The 14,421-nt window shown below is 43.9% G+C and overlaps 1 protein-coding gene across 2 annotated transcripts in view; it reads left to right on the forward strand.

The window, feature by feature from the left end:
• LOC126237070 (myrosinase 1-like) overlaps positions 1 to 14,421 on the forward strand; it is a 227,900-nt gene that overhangs the window by 142,697 nt on the left and 70,782 nt on the right. The window lies entirely within an intron of this gene.

The following is a 14,421-nucleotide window of genomic DNA, read 5'->3' on the forward strand; positions in this document are numbered from 1 at the left end:
TAAAGTATTGCGCAACATTTATGACGTCAGGGCTAGTTACAGCAGACGGGCTGGCATACAATGGAAAGACTGCTGTGAATTTACTACAGCGTGAGTAGGCTGCTTCCCTACAACCGCAATACATCGTTTATAACGATTGTCTTTTGGGCGACTTATGTTTGACTACCTTGTGTGACTGCGTTCGTGGCTTTTTCTCGCTATCAGTCGCGTTTGACGCGGAGTTAGTATTGCTAGGCGGAATTACGCCGATCGGGTCGCTTCTCGCTCATAGAAATTCTAACCCTGCCCTTCTCGACGCCCCTTATCTTTGCTCTCTTGAGATTAACAGGTGGCATATGTCATTATGAATTATCTTTCTGTGGAAGAAAAAATTAAGATGGTGTACATTTATGGAGAAAGTGGGGGAAATTTTGACGATGCAGTCGCGCTTTATGCGCAGCGTTTTCCTGGCCATGTACGGTCACTGTCCTCTTTTGTTCGAGTTATTAAACAGTTTACTGTGGAAGGTAGTGTGAACCAGAAAAAATAACCCGTGCAGCTACTGTTTGTGTAGAAAAAAATCAAGTGGCAGTCCTAGCTGCTGAGGCTCATAATCCACATGCGAGCACAAGAGAAATATCATCGCAATCAGGAATTTCACACATGAGTGTTTGGAAAATCCTGAAGCTCCACAACTTTCATCCATACCATGTATCCATGCAACAGGAACTACGTGGCGATGACTTCCAAAACCGTCTAACGTTTTGTCACTGGGCAGTTCAGCGGATGCAAACAGGCCAAAACTATTTTGCCAGAGTACTTTTCTCCGATGAGGCAATATTCACAAACCACGTCGAAGTTAATTGCCATAACATGCATTACTGGAGTGAACAGAACCCACACTGGATTCTAGAAGTCAACCATCAGCGACCTTGGTCAGTTAATATTTGGTGTGGTATAATTGGTGATAAACTGATCGGTCCAAATTTTATCGACAGTAATTTGAATGGCAACAAATATAGAAACCTACATGCAAATGAACTGAGATTTACTTGAAGACCTGAGCATCGAATTTCGACAAAGCATGGGGTTTCAACATGATGGTTGTCCAGTGCATTATTCATTAGTAGCGCGCAATGTACTAGATCGACTTCACCATGGTCGCTGGATCGGCAGGGCAGGTCCTGCGAATTGGCCAGCCAGATCGCCTGACCTTACCTCGCCAGATTTTTTCTTGTGGGGTTATCTAAAAGACATCGTTTATCAGGAAACGCCTTACCACTCGCGAAAACATGATGCAAAGAATAAGATATGTTTGCGCTGTAATTACACTAGACTTGTTATCAAGATGTGTTCAGGGATTTACAGCATGACTCAATAAATGCATCGAAGTTGGAGCTCATCACTTTGAACATTTGATTTCTTTAAAACTTTTAAAACGGTGAGAGGCAAGGGATTTACGGACAACAAGCAGGCCTAAAGTGAGAGGCGAGGGGGATCACTGGAAACAAGCACCCCGAAATTCATTTACTTGCAAGTATTTGCAAATAATCAACAATAAAACAAAACCAGTCGTTCCTTTTCAGGACCACCAAAACTTAAACTGGAACACGTTCATTTTTAGTTAGCGATTGGGTTAGTCTTTTCCTCAATCTTTTACTTTGTTTACTCTGTTAGTTAATGAGTTCACTCGTTAGTACGTAGGATGTTTTGTTAGTTAGTTAGCTAGTCAGATGATTTGTTTGATAATAACTTTTGTGACCTCATGACCACGAAACAAACAAAACTTACCAGAATCTGCGGAAAAAATTAATATTTGCGTCAACATTTATAAAACTCTAATTCCTCTCTCTCAAACCCCGCCCTATGGGGAGAGAGGGAGAGTTTTAGTTTTAGGGAATCAAAATTTATGAACGCAAAAATGAGAAGATGGATTTTCTTGAATTACAGCGCGAACTACCAAGAATAAAAACAAATGTTTAAGACAAAATGTACGGAGTTTTTTAGGTAAAATCTGATTCTGCAATAAAAAATGGGGGTCCCCATTTGAAATTTTAAAGTTGCCTACCGCCCCACCCCCAGGGCAAATTTTAGCACCACCAGATATCCCCCTCGAAAATAATCAACTTTGGATTCTACACATTTTTTCGTGTGAAGCTCATTTTTCGAGTTATTCTGGTTTGTCAACTTAAAATTTACACCCTGTATTTAACCAGCACGTGGTGTAGCAATATCCATTGCACCAATCTTAAAGTTGTCGGAACCTAGGTTCACGAGTTCCAAAAAACCTTTTTTATTGCAACTGATTGGCTGATTTTTTTCGACCTCACCAAAATTACAGTCATACAGTTGCTGTAGTTACAGCCACGTTTAAAATTTTACGATCTAATTTACTTTTCTGTGTCCCGTGACCAGAAGGGAACACAACACTTTTTAATTGACATTCCACCAGTACTGATGAACTACGCTTTTTTTTCTTTATTGATTTTCGATTCCCCTCGAAGGGGGCGGGCGGGCAGCAGCCTAGTACGCCGCTCTTCAGCCTACAGAATTTTTCAAACATTAGTAGAAGGTAATAAACAAAAAAAGTAAGGCGATGAAACGGTGACTTAAATTGTAAAACGGTGGAAAATTGTGGGAAGTTAAAACAGAAAACAAAGGGTTGGCGATGCCAATAAAATACACAGGAAGCAGACAGGTAAAATAGTAGACAGACAATTAAAAAAACACGGCGACAGTCTGGTTTCTGTTCACAAGAGGTATAAAAATCACACCCAGCGACAGTATGATTTCGGGTCTCAACACTTCAGAAAAGACGCACAACACTTAACACTCACTGGAAACACTGCACTAAAAAGTCAGCACGAAGATGACACACCACAGATAAGGGCAGATGGGGCGTGGGGGGGGGGGGGGGGGGGGTCCTGAACAGATAAGGGGGGAAAAAAGGGGTGAGGAGAGGAAAAACGAAGTGGGGGGAGGGGGGACCGACGGAGGCAGAGGACTCATAAGGGGGGGCAGGGCAGACGTGAGAGGGAATGGGGAGAGGCAGAGGAGGGGAATGCAAAAGGACTTGGGGGAGAGAAGGGATGCAGAGAGCGGGCAGGTGGGGAAAAAACAGGATGGAAGGGGGGGGAGAGAGAGCCCAGGAAAAGGACAGAGGAAGGGAGGAGGAGGTGAGGATCAGAGTTGATAGGAGGGATACATGGAGGGAGAAAGGACATCATCTGGGAGGGGGAGTCGACGGAAGCCACCTTGGGAAAGGAGATGAAGGATGTAGAGATGGAGGGTAGGGGGGACACAACGGTGAAGGCGCGGCAGAGGGCGGGGGTTGGAGAGGAGAGGAGCAACCAGGGGATGAGGGGGACCAAGGCAGCGGGAGGTGTAGAGTATGTGGATATGGATGAACTACTACCTCACTGCTCACTGATTATTGAACCTGTACAACAGGTGAAGTGGAGACCTGTCCACACAAGAAGATAAGAGTCACTGATTGACACAAGAGAAAAATGGTTACTGCCTAGCAGTAAGGTTAACACTGCAACCCACCAATAGAAAGTTCTCACAGAGACTCAACTTCTCACAGTGTCTACAAACGCCGAGTCCCAATGAGCAGTGATGACCAGAGGGGGCATCTGGTGATGGCTGGGCAGCTCGAAGAACGTATGGCAGGCAACATCCAGCGAGGCCATGGTGGGTGTGGAACGGTATCTGCATACATCGAGAGCGTAGCAGCTTGTGCAGCGTAGAGAGAAGCTGAAACCAACTAGGCTACAGTCGGTGGCAAACGGCGACCGTAGGAGGCTGCAGTTCTAAGAGACTGCTGTCGGCGGTGCTGCAGCTGCATCCAGTGATGGCTTGATTGCTCAGGGAGACAGCTAATGTCCAGGACTGGAGCTTGGCTGGAACACACCAGCCATGCGTCAGGCTGCTGCTCTCATACTCACCCAGCAGAAGCCTACTTGATCGGTTATTAGGCAGCGTGTGACTAGTGAAAGAAAACAGTTCTGCGATGGTGGCGCCGCCTGGGACAACGATGGCGCCTCGGTGTTGTGCGGAGCTTCGTGTATTCTTGCAGGTAAATTTGCTTATATTTACCGGAACTGGACGGAGAGTTTTCCACTGGTAGACGAGTTGTGGTAAGATGGTAGCCGGCAGTCTGACTGTATTGCGGTACAGCCGAGATTCCAAGGGATAGCGCATGCAGATAAAATAATCTCTAATTGATTTCTGGAATTTTTTTCTAACAAACATGGATTGTGTAAGACGTCAAGATCTCTTGCGCTCGTTTTTATGTTCCAGGTATCATCAATTGTGTCCCAAGAAAGCGTGTAGGGATCCATATTGTTGGCATTGTATATTAATTATACCGCTAGAACGAGTGGTAGGACAGTGCTGAGCTGTGAGAAGTTGTAGCCCCTCGCTAACTTATTTTTGTTCCCTTTAAATGAGCTCTCGTCATTTATTTGCTCGTATATACAGTACAGTTTTAAGCACACTTTAAGGTAGTTTCATCTCTCAGAAGAACTAGTAAAACATGACATAACGAGTCAGCTCTGTAGCACGTGAATGGAGAAATTTTACAAAACCGAGATGCCAAAGAAATATTGTAAAAACCACTTACATTGGAAAATACCGTACATGAAACACCAGCACAGCTTCGCAATTAAAATCAGTTAAAACTAAGAGCACTGTAATAAATTAATTCATTTCACCAAATAGCTCATTAACTTGCGCACAAAGTGTCAGTAATCATTATCAGACACTAAAACTATTATGTTGTTGTTGTTGTTGTGGTCTTCAGTCCTGAGACTGGTTTGATGCAGCTCTCCATGCTAATCTATCCTGTGCAAGCTTCTTCATCTCCCAGTACCTACTGCAACCTACATCCTTCTGAATCTGCTTAGTGTATTCGTCTCTTGGTCTCCCTCTACGATTTTTACCCTCCACGCTGCCCTCCAATGCTAAATTTGTGATCCCTTGATGCCTCAAAACATGTCCTACCAACCGATCCCTTCTTCTAGTCAAGTTGTGCCACAGACTTCTCTTCTCCTCAATCCTATTCAATACCTCCTCATTAGTTACGTGATCTACCCACCTTATCTTCAGCATTCTTCTGTAGCACCACATTTCGAAAGCTTCTATTCTCTTCTTGTCCAAACTGGTTATCGTCCATGTTTCACTTCCATACATGGCTACACTCCATACAAATACTTTCAGAAACGACTTCCTGACACTTAAATCTATACTCGATGTTAACAAATTTCTCTTCTTCAGAAACGATTTCCTTGCCATTGCCAGTCTACATTTTATATCCTCTCTACTTCGACCATCATCAGTTATTTTGCTCCCTAAATAGCAAAACTCCTTTACTACTTTAAGTGTCTCATTTCCTAATCAAATTCCCTCAGCATCACCCGATTTAATTTGACTACATTCCATTATCCTCGTTTTGCTTTTGTTGATGTTCATCTTATATCCTCCTTTCAAGACACTGTCCATTCCGTTCAACTGCTCTTCCAAGTCCTTTGCTGTCTCTGACAGAATTACAATGTCATCGGCGAACCTCAAAGTTTTTACTTCTTCTCCATGAATTTTAATACCTACTCCGAATTTTTCTTTTGTTTCCTTTACTGCTTGCTCAATATACAGATTGAATACCATCGGGGAGAGGCTACAACCCTGTCTCACTCCTTTCCCAACCACTGCTTCCCTTTCATGCCCCTCGACTCTTATAACTGCCATCTGGTTTCTGTACAAATTGTAAATAGCCTTTCGCTCCCTGTATTTTACCCCTGCCACCTTCAGAATTTGAAGGAGAGTATTCCAGTTAACGTTGTCAAAAGCTTTCTCTAAGTCTACAAATGCTAGAAACGTAGTTTTGCCTTTCCTTAATCTTTCTTCTAAGATAAGTCGTAAGGTTAGTATTGCCTCACGTGTTCCAACATTACTACGGAATCCAAACTGATATTCCCCGAGGTCCGCTTCTACCAGTTTTTCCATTCGTTTGTAAAGAATTCGCGTTAGTATTTTGCAGCTGTGACTTACTGAACTGACAGTTTGGTAATTTTCACATCTGTCAACACCTGCTTTCTTTGGGATTGGAATTATTATATTCTTCTTGAAGTCTGTGGGTATTTCGCCTGTCTCATCTTGTTCACCAGATGGTAGAGTTTTGTCATGACTGGTTCTCCCAAGGCCATCAGTAGTTCTAATGGAATGTTGTCTACTCCCGGGGCCTTGTTTTGACTCAGGTCTTTCAGTGCTCTGTCAAACTCTTCACGCAGTATCTTATCTCCCATTTCATCTTCATCTACATCCTCTTCCATTTCCATAATATTGTCCTCAAGTACATCGCCCTTGTATAAACCCTCTATATACTCCTTCCACCTTTCTGCCTTCCCTTCTTTGCTTACAACTGGGTTGCCATCTGAGCTCTTGATATTGATGCAAGTGGTTCTCTTTTCTCCAAAGCTCTCTTTAATTTTCCTGTAGGCAGTATCTATCTTACCCCTAGTGAGACAAGCCTCTACATCCTTACATTTGTCCTCTAGCCATCCCTGCTTAGCCATTTTGCACTTCCTGTCGATCTCATTTTGTAAAGTAGCAAATCTTAAAAGGATATACACGTTAAATAAGAAGCGGGTGGTTATTAAACCACAAATGAAGCTCAAATGAAGTCAAAGTGAAAGTGACCAACCAAACAGCCATCTGAAAAACAATATTTGTAAGGAATTTAGAGACGTGAATCCAAGTCACACAGCGAGTATTGATAATATAATGTGTGCTGATCAGGCATAATTACACACAGTACATACAGCAGTCACACTAACTTACAGCATCTGCAGACATCCAACCATGAGAGAACAGCCCTGTCTTACAACACACTCAAACAGGAAAACTCGCTGTTTCCGGATTCTGCTTCAGAAACAACCACCCAGCTGGCTCTGAAGCATACTGCGCTCAGCCTCGCCGTATCGCAAATGACCGGTTAGCGTAATCTTCATTGTTGGTGCTGTCCCGCCACGACAGCCACAGCGTGCAGTCAAACGCAACGGCCGTTTCCTCTATTGTTACGTGCCCGCTGTTTGTTACTCGCTCGCTCTCCAAAACAAGACTCCACTCCCGCCTCTTCCTCTCCAGAAGGTCCTCGCTGTGGCGCCTGTCGCGCGACGGATGTGGTAGAGCGCCGCCACTGAATTGCTCGACCATCCATGCTGCGTGACGTCTTGTGACGGCACATTAATGATCAAGCAAACAATATTGAGAGTAATCTCAGACTTTTCATAGATGGCTCAGCTGTCTACAGTGTAATACCATCTGAAAAAAAAATTTACAAATATTGAATGCATACAAAGAAGAGCAACACAAATAACCGCAGGTTTCTTTCACTCGTGGGAGACAATCACACAGATGCTGAAGAACCTGAACCGACAGAATTTTGATGACAGACCCGAACTTTACCACACTTCCAAAGTTTTAGGAATCAGCTTTGATAAATATAGGAATATATCAGTATTAATACCCCTTCCATATTACCACCGCGCTGACTTTTAAGACAAGATTAGATTATTTAAAACGTGCACAGAGACATTCACGCAATTTATTACTCTTGCACTCCGTACTCGAACGCCACGGGAAAAAATCTAATAAATGGTACAATGGGAGGCATCCTCTGCCATGCATTTCACAGTAGTCTGCAGAGTGAAAGTGTAGATCAACATATACTGTTGTTGTTGCGCCGGCCGCTGGTGGCTGAGCGGTTCTGGCGCTACAGTCTGGAACCGCGCGACCGCTACGGTCGCAGGTTCGAATCCTGCCTCGGGCATGGATGTGTGTGTTGTCCTTAGGTTAGTTAGGTTTAAGTAGTTCTAAGTTCTAGGGGACTTATGACCTCAGCAGTTGAGTCCCATAGTGCTCAGAGCCATTTGAACCATTTTTTTGTTGTTGTTGCTCATGGCTATGCAGAAAATTATGTCTTGAAACAAAGAAATTGTTTGAAATCAGTTGGAGGATATGGTTTGTTATAACGTTATATTTTTCGTGCGTATTCCGTTTCTATTTGCGTTCTTTTTTGTGAATGTTTTCTTGGTACGAAATCTGGATAATTCTGCATTGTCAAAGGTAGCTAATCTTTATCTCTATTGTGGATGATGATTCACGAAACGAGTTTGGAGGCAGCGTGGTAGACTCATGATGTGGATACAAACAAGTGTTTGTAGCTGCTCGAGGATACTTACGCCTCCATTTCCTATCACATACAGGATCAAATGGCTCTGAGCACTATGGGACTCAACTGCTGTGGTCATAAGTCCCCTAGAACTTAGAACTACTTAAACCTAACTAACCTAAGGACATCACACACATCCATGCGGTTCCAGACTGTAGCGCCTTTAACCGCTCGGCCACTCCGGCCGGCATACAGGATCAGAAACTATGAAACACATGCACAAGGACATAATTGACAACAAACCTTCGGCACAATGGCTACATGGGCAAGCACGAACTGTGAACGCCCGGACGAGTGGGTACAACTGGACGTAAATGTATGCATATAACCACAGCCCCTGACGCGCACATCACGTGTACGCCCGCCACGAGTTACACAACGGTTCGGAGCGTAGTGCGGGCTGTGTCATTGTGATTGGAGCAGTGCAAATGGGACGATGGTGCTCACAGAGGAGCAACGGGTGTTCATTGTGGAACTTTATGACAGAACAAAGTCGTGGAAACGGTGTGGTCAGTTGTTTGCTGAGAAGTTTAACGGTGTCAAAGTGCCAGCAAACGCTTAGTCCGAAAATAGCGTCACACAGGACCTGTTTAGAACATGTCAAAAAACATACCGAAACGTGCCCACATAACAGAAAATGTGGCTGCTGTTCACCAGAAAATACCCCAGAGTCCTACCTAATCAACCTGATGCCTACCGCAAGAAACCGGCATATCATGTCGATCATGTGAACGAATACTCCAACTGGATCTGTAAATGCATCCCTACCGAGCGTCTGTTGTTCATGCATTAAAACCAGCATAAGTTCCTCACCGCCTCCAGTTTTGTGAGTGGCTGTTCACTAAGACAACAATAGATGGCTTCGGCATGGATCTGTTCTTTGTGTCTGATGAAGCAGGGTTTCACCTGAATGGTTATCTCAATGCACAGAACCACAGGTTCTGGGCAGTGGACAATCCGCTTAACTTCCTCGAAACGCCAGTACGTGACTGGAAGGTTGGGGTTTGGTGTGCAGTGTCTGCATGCCGCATTATTGGTCCCATATTCTTTCATCAGTTGTTGACATCAGCGAATTACATTGTCAACATTTTGAAACCATCTGTGACAGCATTAACGGAAGAGGAAAACACCCGTAGTTAGTTCCAACAGAATTGAGCAAGTGCCCGTTCAACTGGCCGAACCTTGGAGCACATTTCCACCGTCTTCATGCCTGACAGAGTTGTTAGCAGAGGTCAGTCTGGTCGCGGCTCTAGCTGGCCACCCAGGTCACTTGAGCTGTCAGTGCGCGATTGCTTTGTGAGGGGAGCCCTCAAGTCTAAGGCATATCGCAACAACCCCCGTAGACTTCAAGAACTGCAGCAGAACATTTCGGATGAGACTCAAGCAATTCCAGCAATCCAGCTTCGATCCGCTTTCAACATCTTGCTAGCCAGGACCCAAAAGTGCCAAGAGATGAATGGTTGTCACTTTGAACGTCTACTACAGTCAGATTAATACTGTATTTCCTTTCCTGTGCTGTGTTGCTTTGTACCGTGGAACTCTGTTTTTTATACCATTTTTATTTGCCCCACCCTATAAAAGCCTGTCCAAAACATGGTTCGTTGGTTTCAACACCATCACACTACAATCTGAGCCGGTGAGAGAAAAGCCCTGACAGATGCAGTGGACTGGACATAGCTCTACGTGTCTACTCCAACCAGCCATGTAACTGCTTTTGTATATGTCTCTACGATAATGCTATAGTGTTGTCTCAGCTCTATAAGAGACTTCTGTTTTCGCCTGCAGTCTTTCTTGCTTTGCAGCTGAAATCTGGCAACAGTGCAGCAGGCTATCAAGGATTTCTTTCATAGGTTTTGTTATAGGTATGTTAGAGGTTGTAATTTGTTTTAATGGTGGAGCAGAAAGCAGCGGCCTAATCTTATCGTTATTAGGAATACCTCTTGGCTGTAACATGGCATTGTTGGTGAGAAAACTTGCCAAACCAAAGCTGCTGCAAAAGAGGCCTAAAAACTGAGGAGAAATGATAAAGCAAAGAGAGAAGATCAGGAACAGGAAATCCAAGTACTGGATAGGTAAAAACAGAATTTAGTTGCAGAACAAATACTAAATTTGAACTGATATCCCCAACAATTACATTTTGTGACTGCTTTCCGTAAGACAGAATAAATATTTGGGCTATGGAGCTGACAATTTTCCGAATGTTCCACTATTTTGTTTGGAGCAAAGTATGGCCCATTTCTGAATGAACATCTTGTTTTGAACGCAAAGAAATGGCCAGTATTAGCGTTTCCACTTCCGTACTTTCGTTAATAGTAGCTCTGAGGTTCTCAGCCTAATTATCAGATGAATAACTAATGATGCCCCAGATCCATGAAAAACTGTGGAATTCTACCCTCCAAGAAAACTTAAAGAAGAAGAATTCACGTCTTTTATAATTTACAAAAACAAATGTGAATTAGTAAATATGAGTTTAAGCAAAAACGGCTTTAAATATTGATAAAAATACGCGTCTAACATCCCATAATTTTTACTTTGCTAGGCGTCGAATTTCCAGTTGATGAAGCGTAAAATTTCGCAAAGTTGATAATATTTACTACACATTCTCGAGTAAATTACCTCAGCATGCACGTCTTCCCTCGAATTTGATCTGGACTTCGCTCTCTGCGTCTTCGTTAGCTTCGTTTGACACACTACACTCATATTCGTAAGAACAGCGGTACAGGTCCCTATCGATCTATCCATATTTAGGTTTTCCGTGGTTTCTCCACTGTTTAAGGGAAATGGCTGGGTTGTTCTTTTAAACCTTTGTCTAGCAGTTTTTTCAGAGTGAAAGGTGTTAATGTATGGTTATTTTAATTAATGTTGTAATCAGAAGTACGTATATGAAAAAATCTGTGCTTGGTTTCTACAATTTTAGGTGCCAGAAGGCCCTTCTTCAATCATACAATCTCCTCCTCTCCTCCCACCCCCACCCCCCACCCCCCCACCCACTCCTCCAGCCATGAAAATCACAAAAACGTTTTGAAAAATTATGATAGAACTTACAATCAGAAATCATTTTTTTACAAAATACTGTTCTGAATTTCAGGTTTTTAAAACTTATTTTTCATGATCAAAACAATAAAAGCACAAGATTTACACTGAGGATACACAAATAATGTAATACCTTCCAGTGCCGTGTTAAACCTCCGTTTGCCAGGTGTAGTGCAACAATTCGACATGACATGGACTCAACACGTCGCTGGAAGTCCCCTGCAGAAATAGTGAGGTATGGTGCCTCCATATGCCGTCCATACTTGCGAAAGTGTTGCCGCTGCAGGATTTTGTGCACGAGCTGACCTCTCGTGTCGGGCGATCTGGGAGGTCAAACCATTCGCTCGAATTGTCCCGAATTTTCTTCAAACCAGTCACGATCAGTTGTGGACCGGTGACATGATGCATTGTTATCCATTACAATTTTTTTATAGTTTGGGGTCCGCAGCTCGTGGTCGTGCGGTAGCGTTCTCGCTTCCCGCGCCCGGGTTCCCGGGTTCCATTCCCGGCGGGGTCAGGGATTTTCTCTGCCTCGTGATGACTAGGTGTTGTGTGATGTCCTTAGGTTAGTTAGGTTTAAGTAGTTCTAAGTTCTAGGGGACTGATGACCACAGATGTTAAGTCCTATAGTGCTCAGAGCCATTTGGACCATATAGTTTGGGAAAGTGGTGACCATGAAAGGCTGCAGATGGTCTCCAAGTAACCGAACATAACCACTTACAATCAATGATCGATTCAGTTGGCTTTAGAGGATACAGTCTATTCCCTGCAGACACAGCCGACACCATTATGAGGCCACCACCAGCTTGCACAGTGCGCTGTTGACAACTTGGGTCCATGGCTTCGTGTGGTCTGCGCCACACTCGAACCCTACCATTCGCTCTTACCGACTGAAATCGGGACTCACCTGAACAGGCCACTGTTTTACAGTCGTCTAGGATCCGACTGATGGTCACGAGCCCAGGAGAGGCGCTGCAGCAATGTCGTGTTGTTAGGAAAGGCACTCGCGTCGGTCGTCTGCTGCCATAGACCATTAACGCCAAATTTCGACGCACTATCCAAACGGATACGTTCGTTGTACGTTCCACATTGATTCTGCTGTTTTCTCACACAGTGTTGTCTGCCTGTTACCTCTGGTGAGGAATGAGGAGTGGAATGCCGTTCCTCCACAGAAATTCAGATATCTCATTCAAAGAATCTCCAACAGAGTTCAACCTATCATGAAGGGGAAGGGTGAGTGGACCCCATATTAATGTCCGCCGATAGGTGTTGGAAACTTTTGAGAAGATAATATACACTACTGGCCATTAAAATTGCTACACCACGAAGATGACGTTCTACAGAAGCGAAATTTAACCGACAGGAAGAAGATGCTGTGATATGCAAAAGATTAGCTTTTCAGAGCATTCACATAAGGTTGGCGCCGGTGGCGACACCTACAACGTGCTGACATGAGGAAAGTTTCCAACCGGTTTCTCATACACAAACAGCAGTTGACCGGCGTTGCCTGGTGAAACGTTGTGATGCCTCGTATAAGGAGAAGAAATGCGTACCATCACGTTTCCGACTTTGATAAAGGTCGGATTGTAGCCTATCGCGATTGCGGTTTATCGTATCGCGACATTGCTGCTCGCGTTGGTCGAGATCCAATGACTGTTAGCAGAATATGGAATCGGTGGGTTCAGGAGGGTAATACGGAACGCCGTGCTGGATCCCAACGGCCTAGTATATCTAACAGTCGAGATGACAGGCATCTTATCCGCATGGCTGTAACGGATCGTGCAGCCACGTCTCGATCCCTGAGTCAACAGATGGGGACATTTGCAAGACAACAACCATCTGCACGAACAGTTCGACGACGTTTGCAGCAGCGTGGACTATCAGCTCGGAGACCATGGTTGCGGTCACCCTTGACGCTGCATCACAGACAGGAGCGCCTGCGATGGTGTACTCAACGACGAACCTGGGTGCACGAATGCCGAAACGTCATTTTGTCGGATGAATCCAGGTTCTGTTTACAGCATCATGATAGTCGCATCCGTGTTTGGCGACATCGCGGTGAACGCACATTGGAAGCGTGTATTCGTCATCGCCATACTGGCGAATCACCCGGCGTGATGGTATGGGGTGCCATTGCTTACACGTCTCGGTCACCTCTTGTTCGCATTGACTGCACTTTTAACAGTGGACGTTACATTTCAGATGTGTTACGACCCGTGGCTCTACCTGTCATTCGATTCCTGCGAAAGCTTACATTACAGCATGTTGCAGGTCCTGTACGGGCCTTTCTGGATACAGAAAATGTTCGACTGCTGCCCTGCCCAGCACATTTTCCAGATCTCTCACCAATTCAAAACGTCTGGTCAATGGTGGCCGAGCAACTGGCTCATCACAATATGCCAGTCACTATTCTTGATGAACTGCATGGGCAGCTGTACCTGTACACGCCATCCAAGCTCTGTTTGACTCAATGCCCAGGTGTATCAAGGCCGTTATTACGGCCAGAGGTGGTTGTTCTGGGTACTGATTTCTCAGGATCTATGCACCCAAATTGCGTGAAAATGTAGTCACATGTCAGTTCTAGTATAATATATTTGTCCAATGAATACCCGTTTATCATCTGCATTTCTTCTTGGTGTACCAATTTTAATGGCCAGTAGTGTATACACTGCTAGTATTTAAATAAGAGATTCAGTCACATAATAGAAGTTTCCAAAGAGTAAACTTTCGAATTTTTCTCTCGGCCAGTACGCACTAATAAACAAGTGATGAAACATTTTGCTATCTGATAATGCTCTCCTTTTTTAGTTATAATCAACTTTAATGAAGATAATCATTCTCTTCTAGTATTATTACAGTAATATCAGATTTTTATTTGTAGTTTCTAATCCCCTTCAGCCAGAGCACTTTACGCTTCCAATACAATGTATTGAAGTGTGGACTACTTTCCTTAATTGTTTAGCCTGTGAACATTGTATTTCATCACATTAAATCTTAGATACTTTGTCACTAGATATCCTTTCTTGCAGAATGAAGGAAAGTAGATAAGAAATGGCATCACTGACAAGGTCATTAGATACGGAACACATGATCAGATTGCACAAAAATGAACAGTGTGCCATTTTTAAAGAACCAAGCCGATATTCGGCTTAAATTATTTACAAAAACGTTTCCGTAGA

This window comes from Schistocerca nitens, chromosome 1, assembly GCF_023898315.1.
Source record: "Schistocerca nitens isolate TAMUIC-IGC-003100 chromosome 1, iqSchNite1.1, whole genome shotgun sequence".
Lineage (NCBI taxonomy): Eukaryota > Metazoa > Arthropoda > Insecta > Orthoptera > Acrididae > Schistocerca > Schistocerca nitens.